Genomic DNA, 21,587 nt, shown 5'->3' on the forward strand with positions numbered 1-21,587 from the left:
CTCTTCCATCAAACCTCTGCCCTCATCCCACACTGCACTCGTCAAACGGGAGGAAARAAAAGGTATGAATGCCCCTTCGACTTGGGGCTATGCAATCCAAGAGCTTAGGATGTGCTGCAAAAAATACTTAATTCGAACCTGCACTACAACACGTGTGACAAATCCAGTCATCTACAGAAATAGTCTTCTACACATGAAGAATTACAAAGGAGTAAAAAAAAAAAAAATGAAAAAGCACATCAAGGGTCTCAGGCACGTTTGGCATCTCCAGATCCCTTGGTTTGCTTGTTTTTCTAGAGCAGAGAGCACCCAGCAGAGCAGCACACTATGTCATGACACACAATGTGGGACTGTATTACTGACCGGGATTTCCAYGGCACATGTTTGACACATATTTGAGTTTGTTGCCTTCACCTTTAGCACTCTGAGTAACTTACTCCACTCCCAGGTTTTGTGGSTTGCAAAGCAGAGCCAACAGGCAAAGCAACCCATTCCCCTGACAAGACATGCATGGAAAGGGGTGCGAGAATTATTCACAGCAGACTGAGTTCAGTCTACACGTCCCTCCTGGTCCTGGCATCTACACACACAAGCAAAGCCTGAGGTCTGAGGCATCATCCTAAWACTCAAGAAACTGCAAAATTATTTCAGAGAAACAGCATAAGACTGTAATAAGGAACTGGCTTAATGGTTCTGGGGACCTTCAGGGCATTGCACTGGCTGAAAAATCATGACCCAACTTCAGCTTTGAAGTCATTTCACATCCTCCCCTCTGCATCAGGGAGCTTCAAACACACTTCCTGTTCCAGCTGGAGTCAAGAAGGAAAACCGGTTGATGCCCGTCTCACACAGCACATTGCCTGCAAGTCGTGATACCGTATAGTCCAAATATGTCCCTCATTAAAATGCTCCTCTTTCTGTTACCTTTAAGAGAGATCAGCTTTACTTGAGTGGAGGAGCTTGTCTCATGGCAATACAACTCCTGACGGCTTCTGAAAAGACCAGAGAAGGAAGCAGCATCTTTGAGAAAAAAAAGAGGTCTGAGTGTCTCGCCTTGTAAAACCTTGGGCTTCTAAAATATTAACTTCACTTGACAGTAGATTTCCAGTTTGTACAGCTTTAAGCTTAAGTGTCTGTCAGAAAATTATATAAATCTGATTGCCCCTGTCAGAGCCAGATATGCTTTAGCTCTCAGACTTCCCAGAAACGACRTTACTTATCCTTTAGAGACGGAAGTGGTGTACTGCCAGTACAACCAGCATCTCACCAGGGAGCCTGAAGCCATTAATGCTGTTTTTGCACAGAGCTGCATTCATCTGAGATCTCGCTCACAGCAGAAGGGGCAGTAAAGGCCATTGCCCAGCACCCAGAGGAGGGCACCGGCGACTGCTCTACCTGGTGCCGTGGAAGGTAGGGGTGGGAGACTGCAGAAAGCTCCAACTCTGCACAACAGCTCTGGCCAGGAACTCAAATGGGGGTCATGCCTGGAGAGGGATCAGCCGGACCAAAGCCCATTCCCGTGGCAGCTGCGATCCAAACCACGGCACCCCAAACAGCCWGGCCTGGGGCAGATCTCCATTCATTGACTAGTTCGTAACTTCTGCTCCACAGCAGGATCAGCTTGACAAGGAATCTGTATTTCTAAGTAACACAGTGATGTGCCTGAGGACGTACACCATGCTGGGAGGGCATCTCCTCCCTCTTCACTATGCTCAGCATCAAGACAGCATGTCTCAGATATTGAGGGATAGCTCAGGKCAGTACCTGCCCTTCCGGTCTTACYTTATCCAYACTCCTCAAAAAAGAGCAGGGCTCTGGGCTCAACTGTTCGGGTCAGCATGACCTGGTTAACACTTCTTGCCTCTGCCCCTGAGCTGAACATATCCTCTATGTTCACATACCTTCTCCCAGAAGACTGGAAGAATTTCTGTGGTTCTCTAGTGGGGAACAAACCTGCTCTTGGGGCAAAATATTTAAGAAATGTTTAAGAGACAGAAAAGTGAGGCAAATTCCAAAGACTGATTTGGGGAAACTTTCCATTTGCTTCACCGAATTAAAAAACAATTGTTTCCATTCCRCTTTAAATGAATCTTTCTCCCATGCAATCTTAGTTAGGTCCCACTGCACATATGCATTTTGACAGCCTTTAATTAAAGAACCATATGTTACATTTCTACAGGGTCTCAAAATATTAGCTTACATAGGCCCTACAAATGGGAAAGTCTGGGTAGAAAGCCGACCGAAGGACCTACATAAGCTGCATGAGTTGCCTGAACTGCAAGACTTTCCGACTGATTGATCTGCTTGGTCCTTTCCGTGGTTTGCCTTGTTATGTTAAAGGCACCATCACATATGAGAATGGTTCTTTAAACAAATCAACAAGTAACAAGAATAGCAACACTAATAACTGTTCCCTGAAAGTCTCTTCCTCAGAATAAAAATAATGTTAGTTTTTATCACATACTGTGTTTTTCTAGCATAGTTTTCCATCTTTGAGTAATGACTTCAGTATAAAATAAAACTGCTAATTTGCTACGCTCGAGTTTTCACTCTCACAACTGCTGTGCTTTAAGCTGTGTCTGCTGAAACCTGTATTTTGCATATGCCTCAGAAGTACAGCAAGGTATTACCATATTGCTTCTGAGAGCTTTAAAGTGCTCAGAAATGATTAAGGTCCCCCAATGACAARCCATACTGCACGAATTCTCCACTTACTGGCAGAGCAGCTGCTAAAACCAATTAGGTCATTACTCAGTTTCTCAATTTTTCTTAAAGATGAGATAAAAATAYAAACCTTAAAAGTTTTCCATACAATTCTAAAAAAGCTAGACTTTGTAATATATAAAACCAGTGAATTTATTAATGGAATGAGGCCTATCAACAGTACCCTTGCATTAACACAAGGGTCTATAACTTAAGATTAATGTAGTTGGGAGAACATCGCAAGTGTTTAATCTCAAGACTACTTTATTCATTTTAAACAAGCTCTCAGACCTATTTCAGGCTGTATTTAATCTTGAAATTCCTAGTGCATTCTGGTGTATATATGGTGAAACCTTGATTGTTATCTGCATCTGATTTCCATCACTTAATTTAGGTCTAAAAATAAAAGTTTCAGAGCCATAACAGCTCTCTGATATTTCCCCATTAGCAAAAAGCTAATTCTTGAGCTCATTCCAGGGGCAATTAAGTTCAAAAGGCAATTAAGGTTTCAGAAATCCCTGATGGTAGGAAAGGTTCCACCTAATATCTACAAGCACATTAAAACAAAACATATTTTAGGGTTATTAGGGAAATATGGCCTCAGACGGTGGCCAAGAGCTCGCAAGAGCAAGGTTATTAATAATCTTGCTGTGTGAAGCACGTTTTCACAGCAGGTGTCACGCAGGTCTCATGAAGCAATCGGGCAGCTCAGGGCTGCAGTAGTTCACGCCACGAGGAAAGCTGAACAGCGTCTCTTGCAAGAGGATGGCCACCATCTAGGCCTTCCGTTTAGCTGAAGCTCTGCTACCTTTCTGAGAGCTCTTACCTTCTGCAAGGCCACTGAAGAGGTTCCCAGCTTCAAAAGGCCCTGTTAAGCCAGAGGGCTTCTCCAGTGGCTGCAATGGCAAAAGCTTTTGGTCTCTCAGCTCTCGCAGCCCTGCCATCGCCAGCTGAGCTTCGCAATGCGCCACTACTCTGTGAGTCACGCCCATTCCTCCCCGCTTCCTTTCTCTCATGCTCTTCCTCTGCACACAGGTCCCAGCAGGATGGAAGACAGCTCACTCATAACACACAAATTAATTGAGAGCCTAGGTAGAACAGCACACGAAGAACAGCTTTTGKGCAAGGAACGTAAGCCACGTTCTGGCAGGGTCGGGCAGGGACCGAGAGCTGCAGAGCAGAAGTACGGGCTTTAGTCAGAAAGTCTTTGGGTATCTCCCAGAGGGAAGTGCAGAATGTCTCCAACTCTTTGGATACCCACACATGCAGGAACTGAGCTTCAGACTTGTGTGAGCTTCCTCACCAGTCTGCTTAACAGCGTTTAGAAGCTGGATTCAGCAATCCTTTTCCCTGAACCTTCCAGTCAGTCTGAATTTTCAAGGTAGGTTGAGATGACCACATGAACAAGCTTCCTTGCGAGAGCGCCAGTGTTTCCCAGGAGCTGCCAAACTAGGAAAACAGTTAAATGYGTCCCATCGTGGCACTTTGGCCCTTCTGCAGCAGGTCCCAGCTGGCACCTGGAAGTGCAGATGCAAACACCAACAAAATCAGAACTGGAAGAGGAGGAGCCTCTTCCTAACACACACCTGAACTTCACAAACACGGACAGGAAATGCCTCCCTAGCCAAACTGCTTGGCAGTGCTCTTGCTTGGCTGTAGGACAAGGAAGCAACAAGGCTACATGTGGGAAGACAAGAATACATGCTAAGGAGGACGCTTAAGAAAACAGTTGCAGTGTCAATACTTCATGGTGGCCCTCTCTGATCAGAACCTGACTTGAGCCTGCCAACACATTTCTTACATGCGAAGCTGTCAAATCTTTATGTTATTGATGCCAAAAGCTGCGTATGTCTTATTGGCTCCAAGACCGTGACACCCCCCYGACACACACACATCCCCCTCAGAACGAGGCAGTTATCATCGAATAAATGCTTGAATCATCACTCGCGTGCACCCATGCATCAAGCCACGTCACAGCACAACACTTCAGCAAAGAGAGACGGCATCCGTGAGCCCAGGCCAGCRTACGTCAGCTGAACCTCCAGCACGACTGTGATTGCCTGTCCCAGAATGCACGACCCTGGGCACCCTGCACTGTAGGGTTCCTCTGCAGCGCTCAGAAAAATGAAACGCTCATAGCCTAGCTGATAGCACACAGCAAACTAGCTGCGCTTCTCATCTTCTCGTCATACATTTTTTATGCAGGAATCTCTGCTCTTGGCACAGTGTCCTACAGATTTAAAACATGCCAACACATGCACATGCCCTCAGCTAGTCTTGCACTCAGCTAAACTGCATATTTCCATACCGATCAGTCCCAGTAACACATTCAGCACAGAGGAACCTCCGCGCTCTCCCACGTGAGTGAAGACGTTTGACCGAACACCTTCCGGATACGCACGGGCGAGCAAGGAATGCCGACCGTGTTGTCACTTTTTGCTCGAGTTCCATAGAAATGACCTGAATGAAGATACCAGTCTGCCTGGTAAGGATAATAAAGTTGATGAATAATGATACATCTTCTGTGATAGCAGTTTCATTCACTGAACAGATTTGACAGTACAGTGAGGTTATTATGCATTATTTTTAGTACTAGAAATCAATGGCACTATTGTCCTTTTCAGTTCAGTTTGATTTAGATGAAGCTCAGTGTGCAGAGAGAATAATGAGGAGCACTGCCTCACATTAAACGGAAACAGAAATCATGTTCTTAGCAGGGTGTGTTTTATGATAAGGTGATTGTTCCGTGAGCAGCCTCTTATTTCAATATTTTGGATGTTTAAATAAAGTGTGTGCTTGAGACAGATGGAAATCTTTCAGAAATATATTTCCCCATCAGAAAAACACCATTTTTTTKTGAGGAGAGTTGTTGTCAACATGACTCTCTGGGGTCTGCAGCAGAATGTCCCTCTGCAGAGGGACATTGGACTCCTGAAGGAGAAAGACCCCAAGAAAAACTAATCATGGGATTTGGGCATTTGCCCAAATTGCAGAAGGCCTGGGTCCAAATTTCCTGTTGTAACAAGAGCTTGAATCTGGAGCTTCAGTCATCTGAGCAAGTCCCCCAACCTATCTTGGTGCCTGCTACGCTTGGTGAAAAACTCTGTAAAGCCCAGGTTTTATCCTGCTGTAGAACTTTTTCTTTTCTTTTTTTTTAGTCTCAAACATTTTTGCAAGGCAGAAGAAATATCTCCTGCCAACGAAGGAAAGAGGCAGGGCAGATCTTTACTGAGCTCTGTTGGAAGACTTCGGTTTTCATCTGTTGATGCAAAYGAACGAGTAGTTCAAGTTCCCGGCCTCCACAAAAATTAATGTAAATTACCTCCTCTTCTCTTCCAAAGGAAAAGAAGATGCAGCTGCTTTTTCCTATGACTCTGGGTGACAAATTCCCCAGCCGCACTCTGCCTTTCCCAAGTGCCAGGAGATGCAGCTGTCTCCTGCTCAGGCTTCTCCCAGCCATCCTTTAAAACGGCAACCGTGCTCCACCGAATTCTGCTTTGCACTGACAAATGAGTCTAGGGGAGCAGCAAGAAATAAGGCAAATTTAATAGGAGAACGAATGAGGAACCTGATGCTCATTATTACATCAATATGGCTCCTGTTTCGTTAAATACATTTAACAAATTTTATTTAAAAAAATCCCCCTGGCTTGCATTCCTTTGGAGGGGCAACTGGATCTCCCAACTACTCCAACAGAGCATCCTCCCTGACACCTGAGGCCACACGGAGCCGCACCTGCGGCAAAAGCYGAGGGCGTACGCTCTTTTGTGAGATCCCACGCCATTAAACAGGGCCTCTCAAAGCCACCCATYGACCTGGTTTGTGCAGGCTACCCTGCGCTCCGCTCCGGTAGTGGGAGGTGGCTCCTGCCACGAGCTCAGCCACGGAGAGCCCGTGGAGATTTCCACGGGCTTTCTAAGTGCTGGCAAAGGAGTAACGCTGCGGCACCCCGGAGCGCTCCAGCTAGCCGGGCGCCTCGCATTCAGGGCTCACCTGGAAGCCATCCGAGGCGAGCGGCGGGCCTGACGACGCAGCGCTGAGCGCCCCGTGTGCCAGTAGATGGCACTCCACTAATGACCTACGCGCACTCGGAGCAGCGCGCTACTGCTGCAACGTAGGGAGCCCGCAGCGTTTCCCGTCTGCTCGGTGCAAGAGGCAGACCAAAGGGGCCCAGCCTGCCGCTCGCGCCCTTGGCTCCGTACGCGAGCGTAGCTTGGTTCTCCTCCTCGCTGGCTGCACGTCGGCACGTCCTGCTGCTAGGTGCAAAAGGGAGCCTTCACGGCAGCCCCTCGCCCTCTTACACCTTGCCCTGCAGCACAGGAACGGTGTTTTGCAAACACCTCAGCAAACTGCAGAGGCAGCTYGGGCTGGGGGGAAACGTTGCAGAGTTGCTTTTCACGGGTTAGGGGAAGGGTGCCAACAGAGGATAACCCTGCCCTAGGCATGGAGCGGGTCCGACGGAGCCCTGCTTCAAAGGGCAGACCGGAGCGCCACGATTCCTGGATTGCAGATGGATGGGAGCTAACTCCACCGTGTCCTGACCGCCCCTCCCGGTCGAAACCCCGTCCCTCCGTGCACATCATCCTGGCAAGGTGCTTCTCACTGCACCAAGGCACACCCGCAAATTCCATGTAGCTTTYGGTTCTGCTGCACAGATTCAAAGCAAAACCGGTAACTCATGCTTTTGAAAACCTGACACCAGCCTGAGGTCTTCCGTAAAAGTAAAGARAATAGCTTTGCAGCAGTCATGCTCTTCAACACAATCAGTTCTACTGAGGCTTTTCTCAAAATGCTCTGCAAACTGTGGAAGAGCAACTCCAGAGCAACTGTAAGTCAGCAGGACACTAAATCTGCAGCATTATTTTATCCTCRTTAGCATTATYCTGTTTTAGGCCACTTGTTTCTTCYTAAGCGACAGCCTCGACTCTGTGGGCACCACTGGACGTCTTCAAACAGAAGATTTCCTCTCAGAGTGGCAACTAKATAAGACCTCTCAATTATTTCCTTATACTATCTTTCTCCTTTTGGTTAGAAAGTAGCAAAGAATCCTCCTTCACTTTGATCCCACTTTGCAAAACTCTCATCCTTTACTGATTTCATATTAAGTATGTACAATAAATAATGATGATAACAATAATAATAATAATTAAAGGAGGCTCTTGGAAAATAGGACACAACAAGTATCTCCATGGAACGAATATAAACTAGATGCCCAGAAGCTGGAGAAGGTGACAGTCTCCACACGCTCCTGTCTTTTTGCTTATCCCAACAAACTGCCTCAACTTTGACGCTCTGTCCAAATTCTAGCGCTCAATAGCATGCTAAAAGCTGGCACTGTATCAATTATTACAGTTAAATTCCCAATTCTCCTTTACAGAACGTTATTCACGAAACAACTTGCAGCACGCAGAGCTGAAATTCCAGGTCTGTCATAAAAAGGGGAGGTAATTTATCGATCTCTGTTTGGGAATACCATCAGTTCTGCAGTTCCTGTGTCAGGCACGTTATTGCCTCCAACTAGAAAGTTTGTTTCCCCCCRCATGGCCTGGAAACAAACTCCTCTGCTAGCAGGAAAGCTTTCATGTAATGAGGCCGCAGGCTGCACTACCAACCAAAATCCATTAACTGGTCTAACTGGAAAACAATGCACAGACGTGCAAATCAGGTTTAACAAAAAAAAATCTAACTCACTTGGAGATGCTCAGATTTGAGCARAAGCTTTAAAGAAGCTCGACCTTACTCACTCCAAATAGACGGAAAAGCTACAAGCAATGCCGTTTAAAGCAGGAATGAAAAAAAAAATTCCATTAGACAGCAGGGCCCCATTTGCATCTCCCACTACCCACTCGGCTTTTCCACGCCTGTGAATACATGCTTTACGGCTGGAGTTTCAAAATCCGGCCTGGAGGGCGACCGCTGGCCACAAACTCCACTTTGGTAAATAACTTGCAATTCTAAGCACCTGCAAAGGCTCTCGCCCAGTCTGCCGGCCTTCTGCGCGTATGTACGAAGTGCCCCCGACAAGCACAGGCTAGATTGCAAGCTGAGCCTGTGTCAACAGCACMGTGCTGCCGCACACAGGTAACCGTCTAAGACGTATGCAGACGGGCGGCGAGCCCATCTGGTATGCAAACTCGTCCTTCCGCCTTGCTCCACACTGGCTCTAGCCCTGTGTCTAAGTTTTAGCTACTGTACTCCAAGAAAGCTACTGACTAATATCAAGGAAGGCAGGAGAGATTATGAAAATCATGAAGTGTAAAAAACATGACTTACAAGGAAAATTTGCATTAACGTGCCACCGTCAGCGAAATCATCTCCATGGGGTATTTTAGTATAAAGCCTGAAAATTATTTTTGCCATGCATTTCCTGTAAGCATGAGCACTAAAAGTGATCATGCAAGAATTCCTACCACACTTTGAAATATAAATGTGAGCTCATTAGAAATATGTATGCAAAACCCCTGGAGCTGCCCATAAACATATGAATGCTTGAGCCTGGTTTACAAGAAAACACACAAGTATTAAGGGAACACCACCACATGTCCCTGCAGTGGACCATACTGCCTTTTAAAGTATAGCAAGCTAACAAAGCTCTGTAAATAAAAAGAAAACTGCTTCTAACAGACAAACTAGAATTTTTTTACTTTCAGTGCCCCTTTCTGGGGCAAGTTGCTACTTCTCCTGTATAACCAGAGTTTTTCTCTCTTTGGGCAGAGATCTGGCAAGCCCAGTAAGAGAGTATGAAACCCAGGTATTTTTCACATCCATTTTCACAGTGATATAAGACGAAATACTGTGCACACAACCACGTTGGTCAAACCTGGGCTTCTGGAGCCGTTTCAACTGCTGTTCCTCTAAGATTTTCTTTTCACCTCTTTCTTACTACTCATTTTTAAGTCTCCTTAGTGTCCACTTGTGAGAGAGCAATGATGTCCCATATACCTTTGAGATGACTGCCACCAGGAGCGTATACAACTGTCTGCAAAGCAGATGCACAGCTGTGCACACGTATGTATGAGTTGTACATACAATTAAGTAGCTTTTTATAGCTTCAGAAGTTGTTGTTTCTCTGGCTGTAGAAATACCCACGCTAGATACAGCCGAGCTATTCCAGGTACCAAAAAACAGAGTTAACTTTCACGGTTGCACGCTGGTCTCAGAAGCCACTGACTTTTGCTCTCCTTTACTGAAGGTTATTTCTACCCACTGAATGCAAAGTCCATGCTGCAGAACTTGACAGATGAAACCCGTACTGTTGACTTTTTAAAATGAATTTTCTTGAAGAGGATGAGCAAGCAAAGAGGCACTTAAATTACCACATCGCTGAGCTAATATACTACAGTTTTACCAAGCTAATTAAAGGTGGAACAATGTGATGATCAAATTAAGGTCACGATTAAGATCAAATCAATAAATCACTAAGTTCAAGTGATGAAATCGCCATTAAATCAGGATTAAAAGAAAAAGCAATTTATTGTAAAAATTAATTCTGTTGCTCAAACCCACCTTTGGGAGATGGCACAAAAAGCACAGTTTCTTTCCAGTCCGAGGCCTCAGCCCCGCTTCCAGAAGTGGGTGGGGAGCAGTTATCTGCATCTAGCTTTATCACTTCCTCCTTTAATTTCACTGTGATTTCAAGCCACTTACTGGGTGTTTTTGTTTTCCTCTTTCACACAACAACACAGAATCTTAAATCATAACACAAAAACAGTTTCAGTACACTGCTGCTTTTTAACACCCTTTTTTCTAAAGGGGGGGGGGGGGGAAACCACCCTCATCTACCCCTAATTAGCTTACGGGTCAGTATTTGTTTTCATGAGCCAATTTAAGGTACCAGTGCCAGAAATACAGACCTCACTCAGCCATCGCTTTGCCCTCTATACGTGCCCTTTGGCACGTTGGTAGGAGTGAGGTCTGTAGGATCCCACAGCCCAGGATGTGGCAACAAATAATAAATCAGTGCAACATAGAAGGTGATCGGTTTGCAGGCAACATGGGAAAATGAGTCCACTAGACGGACAAGGAGTCGGGTCCACAGACAGCTGTCGAGTCACCTGAAGGGCACATGTAGCGATACTTTGCACCGTGGTGACATGGTGAGCTTTCATTCTGGGATAGCTCTTTGAATTTTTCATTTTACCTCAGTTTTTCAAATGAATGGTATTATGGCTTGCAAGTGACAAGCATCAAGTACTCCCAAGTCACCAAAAGAGCAAAAGCAAACCCTTGCTGGAGACAAAAGGTCCGATTTGTTCATTTTAGAGTTTGCTTACGTGTGCAGCATGGACACAGTTCTCACTGCAGTTACCTACCAAAGAGGTAACAAGCAGGCACGTAGCTACTGCTCAGCTCTGCAACGCTGGCAGTGCCGCAGCCCCGCTGCCCACAGGGTTCGCGCTGCTCCTCAGGACAGCTCAAGCTTCCAGAGCAGCAGGACCAAAAAGCCTCTCTGAAAACGGAAGGGATGAACTTCTGCAGCTATTATCTCATGATAATAAGAAACAGGATCCCTAAGAGAGCCTTTATGTTGTTAAATTGGATCTCCATCTGCCTGTCATTCTGGTGCCTTCCTCATAACCTGTGATTAACACATGGAGTACACTGCTGTCTGAAAGCAGCTTACAGCAGAAACAGTAGGCTGAGTAGAGCCAGTGTGCCCTCAAACCCATCGGCTGCCGTCTGACGATGATTAGCACAAGATGCTCAGAGGGAAATGAAAGTAAACCTCCTGAAAACAACGTGGCTAAATCTGTCTTCCTTTAAAACTCTCCTCATCCCGAATGATTTGCTTATTCTGAAGCATGTGGGTGAATGTCTTCCATGATTAATTTTGCACTGTCCATAAAATTTTCATCTCTGTGAAGATAAGTATCTTCTTTGCTAYGGCACTAGCAGGTTTTGACCAATGCAGACATACAACTGCTTAAATTACAGTGCAAACCAGACTGCACTGTTTATTCTTAAGCTCACGTGTCACTGTGGGTAACCCTCTGCCCTGAGGATGGAAGCCACTGTCTCAGGCTCCTTATAGTCAGGCACGCTAAGCCAGCTTTCGAAGAGCGCCCGGTTTCACCGACGCGTTACCACACAAARGAGGGCTAGCTGGCATCCGCTGTCCGTTACAAAAGCACTGCTGTCTGCTACAAATGTGCTGCAAATTGACAACATTCCTTACTTCTGGATAGAAAATGAGAAATTAATTTGATGAACGTCAAGTTTGGTTCACGTCATGATKCTCCTGGTGTCCATCGCGAACGATTAAACAGAGGTATCCTGCAAATCAGATTCATTTTTGTCAGCAAACAGAACGCAAATTTTTTCACTGAATGTATTTACTCAACTTGGGCTAAAGCAGCTTTCTACAATTAGATCTGTGCGTTGAGGTCACGGCTGCATTTCCTTGCTTGTGATCGTTCCGAACAGCTACGGCTGTGTAGTTACCAGACAAAGCAAGTACTATGCACCTCCCGTTGACTACAGAAATAACTGTGCATTTCAGCAAATCAAACACAAAGCTACAGATATTAACCCTGGAAATCTCTAGCAGAAGTATTTTTTAATCTAAGGTGGGATAGGCTCATAAATAATTTACAGGGAGTTATGACTTTATATTATCTGAGTAGTATATCTGGGAGGCAAGACTAGAAGYGGTGTTGTGGACTATTCCCCTTTGAGATCTGTAATAAATTTCTTACATTATAATCTGTTGTGAAAAATATTCTACTTGTCACGCTCCACACACTGGAGGCATTCTAAGTGGCCTGCCACTGAGTCCCCACTGGATGATAACACTGTCCAAATTCCTCATCATTTTACACTTTCGCTCCATAGCTGTGTGCTTGTTACAGCTCACTGCTATAAAAATGATTTTTAATGGAAAAGATCTGACAGGAACTTTATGCTTCCTTGACAAAATTTTTATTGGGCCGAATACCAGAGTATTACTGACGTAGCTTTGGACAGGCGGCTACGAGCTGAGGAACTGCTTTGGGAGGAGGGTGCAAAAGAAGCTTTTATTGCTACGCTTACATCTCCGAAATGAAATGCCCCTAGCGCAGAGGGAGGAGCTCGCAGGCTGCTATCAGAGAACGGTATGACCGCTTGAGGCTTACCACCGCACTCACGCCATCCGGGAGAAAAGTCTCAATTCCCCCCCCAAACTTCAACATCTCCCCCCARACTTATGCCCCCTCATCGCCGTCATACTTAAACACCTCCCAGTCTCGTACACATCCACAGCTGACACTTAGCAAGCAGGAGAAGCTAACGACTGCTGAACATACCGGCCCGTTCCCTGCTCTCCCCCTGCCAAATGTGTGATTTGGACTCACTGCAGCTCCTCGCAGTATCTCTGTTTGCCATCAGCAACCTCAGGCAGCAAGGCAGATCTTCTCTGCAAGGTGAGCAGGCTTCCGGAGCCAGAAAGCACTGCACGGACAGGTGCTGCTCTCAGCCCCGATCCCAGGTGGGCTACGCAGGGCTCTGCCCCAAGCAGGACTCAGGTGCTGTAACCTGCAACTGAAACAGTGGAAGCCATAGCTCCACAGCAGCRTAAGCTGACCCAATTACCGAGAGCCACGGTGCCACCTCATCTCTGTCCTCCCTCCCCCAGCAGTGTGTCCTTGCACACTGCTGACAGAGCTGTTTCGGAGCAATAAACCAGGAAAGACAAAAAAAAAAAAAAAAAAGGAGTAATTTTTGCAAGAGAGCAGGACGGAAGCAGGTGGCAGTTAACTTCACTAAGCTGCCACGAATCCAAGAGGCATCCTGCACTCCGAGGAGAGTACCGAGGCATTTGCCAGGGCTTAGGCTGCCAGCACGGGCAGAGTTAGATGCCTCTGTGTGGTTTCTACTGCTGCCAGAGGGTCCAGAAAGCGGCTTCACAAAGAGATCCGTGAGCTTGCTGACATGAGACAGCTAAAGAAACGTGTTCATCTCTTTCTCTTCACCACCAGGTTAGGGCACATGCTTAGAGGCTTCCTTCCCCTCCAAAASCTTCTGCCCCAGTGCCTTTTCTGAAGGTAGCAACCTAGGTCCATTCTTCCTGCCCAGGGCTGAGGAAACAGCCACCACGAGCATCCAGCCTCTYGACCACGAAGCACAGCACCCGGCCAGGAGGGGGGACCAGAACTGCTGCATCAACTGTTGCTCTCCGTTTCTACCACAWTCCTAGCCAACAGCAGCCCAAAGGAGGCAAACTCTGCTCAAGACAAACTCAGTAACAGACCTCAAGTAACAACCTTCAGGGAATTCAGCATGCTCCTGCTCAGAGGGTTGACCTCCAGCAGTTCTGACTAGCTCCTGCCGACCTCCGAGAAGTAGCATACTTTTTTAGTTTTACCACAAAAATTTTAATGCTGCAGTCTAATATTCAGAAATAGCCTAAAGATGTTAGGTCTGGATTTACAAAGATACTTAAGGGGTTAAACATGCAGATAGAAACAGCTGCAGACTTCTTAAAATGACTAAGTACATAATATTACAAGGCTCCTCAGAAAATGTGACAAGGTATCTATATCTTGAAATGCTTAATGCTGAACTGACCAAAGTTCATAGTCCCCCCAAATTATGTTATAAAAACTGGTAAAAAATCTGGCCTCAAGGAACTAGCGGTTTTCAAAAAGGCTTCGGGAGTTTGGCTCAGACCCCAAAAAGGATTTACATGCCTGTAAGACATGTAGATACTGTCGCGTCTTAAATCTGGCCCTTGGTCTACACATTGCTGTCTCCAGACTTTTTATGGTGCTGTTTTTCTCCAGGTAATACTGTACAGTATGAAAAATCCAGTGTTACTTTGCTGGCATCTGCAAGCTAAGAAAAGGTAAACACTTAAAAGAGCTTTTTGATAAAGCCAGATCTGCTGTAATTGAAATTATGTGCTTAATCAAAAGTATTGCATAAGGCTATATAAAGACCTCTTACTGCTCCCTGAGTATATGTTGACCTAGTAGGAATAAGCATCTATTGAAGGTAAAGGTTAATTAAAACTTATAAACAGGATGTACAACTGTTACCTGTCCCTCAAGGGGCTCCTCAGTTATATGAAAAGTATCATTTACTAGGAAAAAGTACGTCAGAAACTTCAGCTAAGAAATAAAGAACGTGCAGCTTCATGCCTTGATTCAGAACACAACATTTTAGTCTGAAGATTTCTAGCATATGTCTTAAGACTTAAACTTCCAAAGAGTCACACTTTTTGTACTCAACTTGATTGACTCACCCCTACAAAATCAGCACAACCCACGGTCGTTTGGTCCACGTTTTTAGTCCAACAGTTATTTATCTAAGACTTATTTGACGGACACAGGTTCCTCAGAAGACGCTTACTAAAAACGCTATCTTCTTCTTGCCTTATGAGCAATGACAGAGGCGCGTTTTGCACGGCAATGCTGTTACGCAGCAACGTAACGTTGCTGGTARTTATTAGAAGCACTTCCCTGTACGAACAGTAGGGGTTTCTTGTTCAGAAGCTACAGTAAACACGAGGATATTATTGTATTCAAGGAGATTAAAAAGGAGGTGAAGCATCAGCTGTGTACTACCCAGAGAGGGAGCTAGGCRCTGAACACTGGATTCAGTGCCTAGAAGACTGCTTGCTGGGGCTGCAAAGGTAACGCTGGAAGACCTTTAACAGCATCTGATCATAYGTGATCCTTGCTCTGTAGGAATCTCACTGCACACCCTCGGCTGGATGCCTGGCCTCTCCGATGCAAGTGAGTTAGGGGTGCGAGGCACTGCAGATACGCCCCTGCTAGAGTTAGGTACTGGCCACGTGGGCACCGGCCGCCAGGAGCCCCGAGCGGTGAAAGCCCAGGGCYTCGATTTGCTTTCCCGACAAGCGGTATTCACAGCTACTGATTTGTGGTGCCAACAATTCTATGTCATCGGTTCTTGTTTTCCAGATGTGCCTGCTGTATTTCATTACAAATGCTGAGGYTTTGCCGTGCGGTTTTGTTCCACGAACAAGAGGGTATCAAGAACTTTCACACAAAAATTAGGAAGCAACATGCAAGCTGCACACGSCTTTCTGGAGAAGTCAAAAGCAATCACCTGGGCTACGAGAGACAGAGACGAAAAACGCACAGGACTGCAAACGTAGCCCAACACAGTCCTGCTAAACRCCCCCAAGCTATTGAATCAGTCACTTTCTCCACATAAACGACTATTTGGTGCGTCCATGAAGAAGAAACCCAGCAAGAGAGACTGCAATAAAGCTATATTCCAGTCCCTGCTCCCAATTATGCTAAGCARGTCTTTACGCCTTACAACCGTGGGCAAGAATGCAAACGTGGGCAACTAATTAGCTGTACAGAGGGGTCTGCTTTCTCTTAACAGCTCTAGCCAGAAATATCTCAAGCCTGAAGTAAACCTGTCTTTGAAAAAACTCTGATACACAGCCTCATCAACCCCCTGGATCTCAGAGAAGATTCTCTCTTCTTCACAACACCAACAGGAACCATTAAGAAGTTTCACTGTATAGACTGAAAAGCAGGCAGGAAGAGAAACCGAGGCTAGCAAGGAAACCCAGCAGCATTATAAAAACCGAGAGAAGAACAGCAATTCAAGGGAATTTATGTTTTCATTTATTATCGTAGTACCTTTCTTTACTCAGAGGGAGATTGAAAATAAATGACACGCTCAAGTGAAATACTGAATGGATCAGGTTTTTGTGCTGCGAATATAAAATCACACCCGCTTTAAAGTGCTCTGGGAGAATGAAGGTTTAGACGAAATTCGGTGTTTTCATTTCCCTATGAAGATCCTTTTGCAACAGCGACAGGATGTACACATTGGGGATCACAGCAGACAGTTCTAGGACAATTTGCTTTAACTCACTTGTCCCCTCCTCATCGGYATGCTTACAGCCAGCCCACTGGCTGAGGAGTAAGCTAACACCTTACAGTGTCCTGCATTGAGGCACAAAGCACCAAGTTGCAGTCCACGTTTTAATGCACAGAAGTCTCAAAAAACTGCTTGAAAACATGCCAACAGCCATTTGGGCTTAGAGCAAGCATCTACTCCAGGATCCCATGTCTGACAACAGCTAGTACCAATGCTCAGGAAGCTAGTGCTGACAGAGAGTACTGATTGTGCTTAGGAGTGAGACTTCCCCTAATATTGGCCATGCAGGATTTAGAAATCTCCTSTGCAGGAGCTCCATGTAGACCATGATGTCCTCTCATCATGGATTGACTTGCCCTCCACAATTTTCTCTAATGCCAACTCCTGGCCTCTGCAGTATCACGAAGCACCAAGCTGCACAGCACAATTTTATTTCATATAGAAAGCCTTCCTTTTATTTGTTTAACCTGATATTCATTTACTTGTCGAGAAGCCTCAAATTAAAGATTCTACACTTCTCATAATTTCATGTCTACTGTAATCCTCCCCCAACCRTTTCTCCTCCCAATTATTGGAGCCCAAACCAATTTAGTCTGTTCTCCCCSCATTCAGTGCAACATGGAGCTTTTCACCACCCAGGCAGCCAGTTTAACACAGGGCATTTGCACTCCTTTCACAGGTGAAAGTCCACCTCACCAACACACACCAGTCAACCGCTGAAAGAGCAGAGTGGACAGGCTGACTGGTGTGGCAAGGTGACCTCTACAGACTGCTAACCATTGCCTGCCTCCCTCCTGACCGAGGCAGGAGCTTGCAACAGCAGGGCATGGTGTGAAGAGGGAAAACRTTCCACAACGATTTCTCCCTGCTCTACAGCTTCTGTATTTTGTGACCCAGGCCAGGGAGAGTGTGCTTTCTCTCCTCCTCTGCCGGTTGGCTGCCACGAGACACTTACGATTCTGTTACTGCTTCAGGATAACGACTCTTGTCCTTTCATGGCTTGCTAATGGGCTAAAATTCCTCACTTCAAACCCTGCTGTTGACCTAAGCAGGGTCAGTTACAAAAGCCATCTAAAATAGGCTGAATTTGATGGCCCTCTGCAAAAGCCATTTGCTGGGGGAGTTGATGGGTTCCCAGAGATAATGGTGATTAATGTGATGACAATTTGCCTGTGTAGCAGAGTCACTGGCTGACCAATTGCATTTCCTGCAAACAACTCCACTCTAAAGCTGCTGAGGTTATTATCATGTTCAAAGGTTAGTACATGTCAGCATGCCAAGAACTCCAGGGTCAGCATCATTTTGGGATATGAAAGGGAACAGTAGAGGAACAACAATCAACACAGGAATCCAACCTGTGAATTAAGTCTGTAATTCTCCCAGGAGAAAATAGCCTGTATTGAGTTCTGGGTTGCTTTGACATGACAGTTTCTAAGAACCCAAACTCACCATTTTGGGATCTGTGCCCTTCTTTCACCCACCACTAGGTGGGAAAACCACAGGAAACACTAACAATCCCTTAAGCATCAACTGCTAGCAAACAAGGTCCATGTACCCTGTAGCTTATATCCCACAACCATGGCAACCACATTCACTGAGAAGGATGGCCAATAGACATGGTCATCCTTAATATGGTCGTGTTTTGGGGCAAAATCTTGTCCTAGAACAGGGGAAGCCCCCTTTAGCTTTTAACATACATTGTCTAGGTCAACTTTAGAATATCTCTGCTCTCTACCATTTCCCCCTAAAAAAAAGCTTGAAAAGTTTCTGTTCTTAGTACATAGACCTATTCCTTAGAYACATCATAGTCTTCTACACCCAGCCTCTCTTAGAGATCTAAATAGATGCAGAAGGAGCTAGGAAGGAGTAGTAAGTCTGGTGGGGTTGCAATAGGCTAGCAACATTCACATACCACTCCTGAGGTACACAGACTTTGCGAACTTGAAGATAAAGGTCTGGTTACTCTACCTTGATGCACATAAAGCTACTATTACTATGAGGAGATGGGAATTCAGGCTGTGGAAAAAACAGTCACAAAAAAGATATGTATATCTTCAAGGTTGGAAAGAAAAACTACTGTTCAGAACACAGCGCGCAAAGCCAGCCTGAGGCTCAAGTTTAACTCCATATTGCAAAGGTGTAGCACACTTGCAACRCTTTGGCCCTCAGGAAATCCTTTACAGCACCTCATCCCCTCTCAATATGTTTTCTTAACACACGCTGCTACTTTAATTAATTCTGAAAGGAGAAATTATGCTTTTTACTTAGACATTGCACATTGCATTTAAAAGGTATCTGCTAGACAGAGTAATAGCAATCTTTGCTAAAAGAATGTTTTTTTTACGGTAACCCCATGAGCCTATGTTCTAAGGTAAGTTTTGGGTTCCCTTCCAATAGCCCAGGCCCATATGGTTTATGCAGCGCAGGCAACCTCAGTTCACATCCATTTGTTTCCTGATTAATTTTGAAGACTTAAATGCWATCAATCTAAGCCATACAATGCCTTTCACAGGAATTATATTCCTTTCAAACTTGGACAGTAAAACTATTAAATATTCATTTAACGGGAACAATGTTTCCCCAGTAAATACATTCTTCTGACATTGCCATTCCCATACAACATAGCAATGGTTAAAGAAAAGAAACAATGCATCTAATCAGAGATAAAGTACTCTCCTCCCTTTGGCACAGTGGATTTTACCTCTCGTTTTTAGCTATTTCATCAGTATTATTTGCACCCACAGGGGACCAGCTGAGTTTACTACCTCACTGTGACCGCAAGATGCTGTGATTGACTTAAGAAAATTAGATGAAAGAGGAAGACAAAGTGATATGACTAACCATGTGCAGCAGATCACTAGCAGAGCTGAGAACCCAGACCACAGCTTTCTAGTCCTCTTCTGCCAACAGGCCACTGGCATTCCCACTGACTTTTCTTCTTTCTCCATGTTCTTGCAGAGAACAATCTATAAAGAACTCAGAGTTTCACATCTGCCTGTATTTAGGTATCTTTGCAGGTGACTCTTATTTGCATACCTACTCACAATTCATTACGTCAAAAAAGATACGCCTGGAGCTTTTCAGAAGTTGAATCAATGCTTGTACTCACATTGAGTAACAGTGATTGGAAAGCAAAAAAAAAAAAAAAAAAAAAAAAAAAGGAAGAAGAAGAAAAAAGGAAAGCTTCCCCTTGTAACCTCTGCACAGATATACCTGTCAAATGACAAGGAGAACCTATTCCTTCCTTGCTTTCTGCTAGGTAAGCAGAACTTCCAAGGTGGGCAATGAATCAGCAAGGGACATGCACATACCAGTTTGAGCGCTTTGGTGATTTACCTCCAAATACTTTGTTATTACATTACAGTATCACTGGAAGATACAGCTATCAGTATTTGTCTTTGATTAGGTTGCTTTGCCTAAATTAAAGGACAGTTTGTTAACAACAATTTCAAAGCCCTGCAAATGAAACTGCAAACTCCTGTGAATACATCTGCAGCTGCTAGAAAAAAGTATGTCATTTACACAATATACACATGATAATCTCACATCTGATAGCAAAAATTTGGTATCCAGGTGTAATTCAGATCATCCTCTAAAATAAGACCRATTTTCAATACAGTTAAATACTCATTTCATTGTATCAGTTAAGTTAAAACTCACTGAAACCACATGTGTGTATATATTCATGAAATCAGTGGCTTTTTTTAAATACTCTAAATGAAATGTCTTTATGAGGGCAAAGTAAGTTGCTGCTAAGTCCACCTGGAGATCAGCRGCCTGAACTGCCAACGCACTAGTCAGAAATCAAAACGCACAGTTGAGTTTGGGCACATCCCATCCTGTGCTGTCCAGAAAAAGACCAACCGCATGGTGCACGTATCATCTGGCAGAAGAAATCTGATCCGTATCCTCAAGCTCAGACCCCACAGTGAGCTACCTTAAACCTGTACCAAGCCCTCCATCTCCAGACCCTGTCTTAARGTAGGATTTCAATGAGGTCTGAGCCCCCGTGTACAACGCAGTGTCTTTCAACACCACATGGTAAACGTCATTTCAGTGCCTTGGATTAAATTCCTTAGATTACTCAACAAAACCAGACAACATGGAAGGGAGATGGTCACATTTGTCAATCCATGTATGCACATTCGAATCAGTCCCACTGCTTTTAAAACCTCTTGTTCTGAAGGCAAAGAGAAGAACCTGAGAACTGTAAACATCTGTTTGCCTTGCATGACTATTTGTAGGAAAAAACAGCTCAACAGTGATCAAATTCATTCCATTTTTGGGTGGCCAGATAATGCACACAAAGAAAGCCTTTATTCTAAATCTTGTAGTTCCATGGATGACATACATTGTTTACACTGTAATTAGACTGCAATTGCACCTCCTATTCCCCTGACTCTTCGCTTAAAYAAAAACAGCATTTGCTGTGCCTGCATTCACATTCTTTTTGTKCTTTCTACAGATATTTCTGGCAAGTGAATTTCCTGGCAGGGATGTTAATGGAAGCAGCAAGTTTTAATTTAGCATTGCACAACATTGTCAGAAAGTGGGTTTTAGAACTCACGAACACAACTATTTGGAGCAGAAACTTGCTTTTAAGAATTACTCTCATTAGAGTTTGGACTCAGGAAAGTACTTAGGAACATTCTTACCTTTAAGCGTTTTCTGAAGTCCCTTTGAAATCACTTCTGTAATATTTTCCTGAACTGGAACCTCCATCTGGGGAGAGAAACAATACCTTGTTATAAGTGATGTGTCTAATAAAAATGAATCAGCACAGCTTGYATTTTGATTGCCAATTATTTGCAATCAACTGCTCAGAAAAACTCGCTGATCAAGAAAATACTCTGAGTAATAGTCACAAATATATTTTTTTAATGAATAACWTGAAGTGAATACAGGAAAGAGTACAACTTCAGCCAAGTATGGAAAAGAAAATGTAAATATATTGCCACATAAGCCGTAAGATGAAACTTCATGTCCTTTACTAAACTCTTTTTTTTAATCAATGATTTACACAGCTTTTTAAGGCTACATAA

This window comes from Rhea americana, unplaced genomic scaffold (genome assembly GCF_003343005.1).
Source record: "Rhea americana isolate MKP2758 unplaced genomic scaffold, rheAme1 scaffold_107, whole genome shotgun sequence".
Taxonomy (NCBI): domain Eukaryota; kingdom Metazoa; phylum Chordata; class Aves; order Rheiformes; family Rheidae; genus Rhea; species Rhea americana.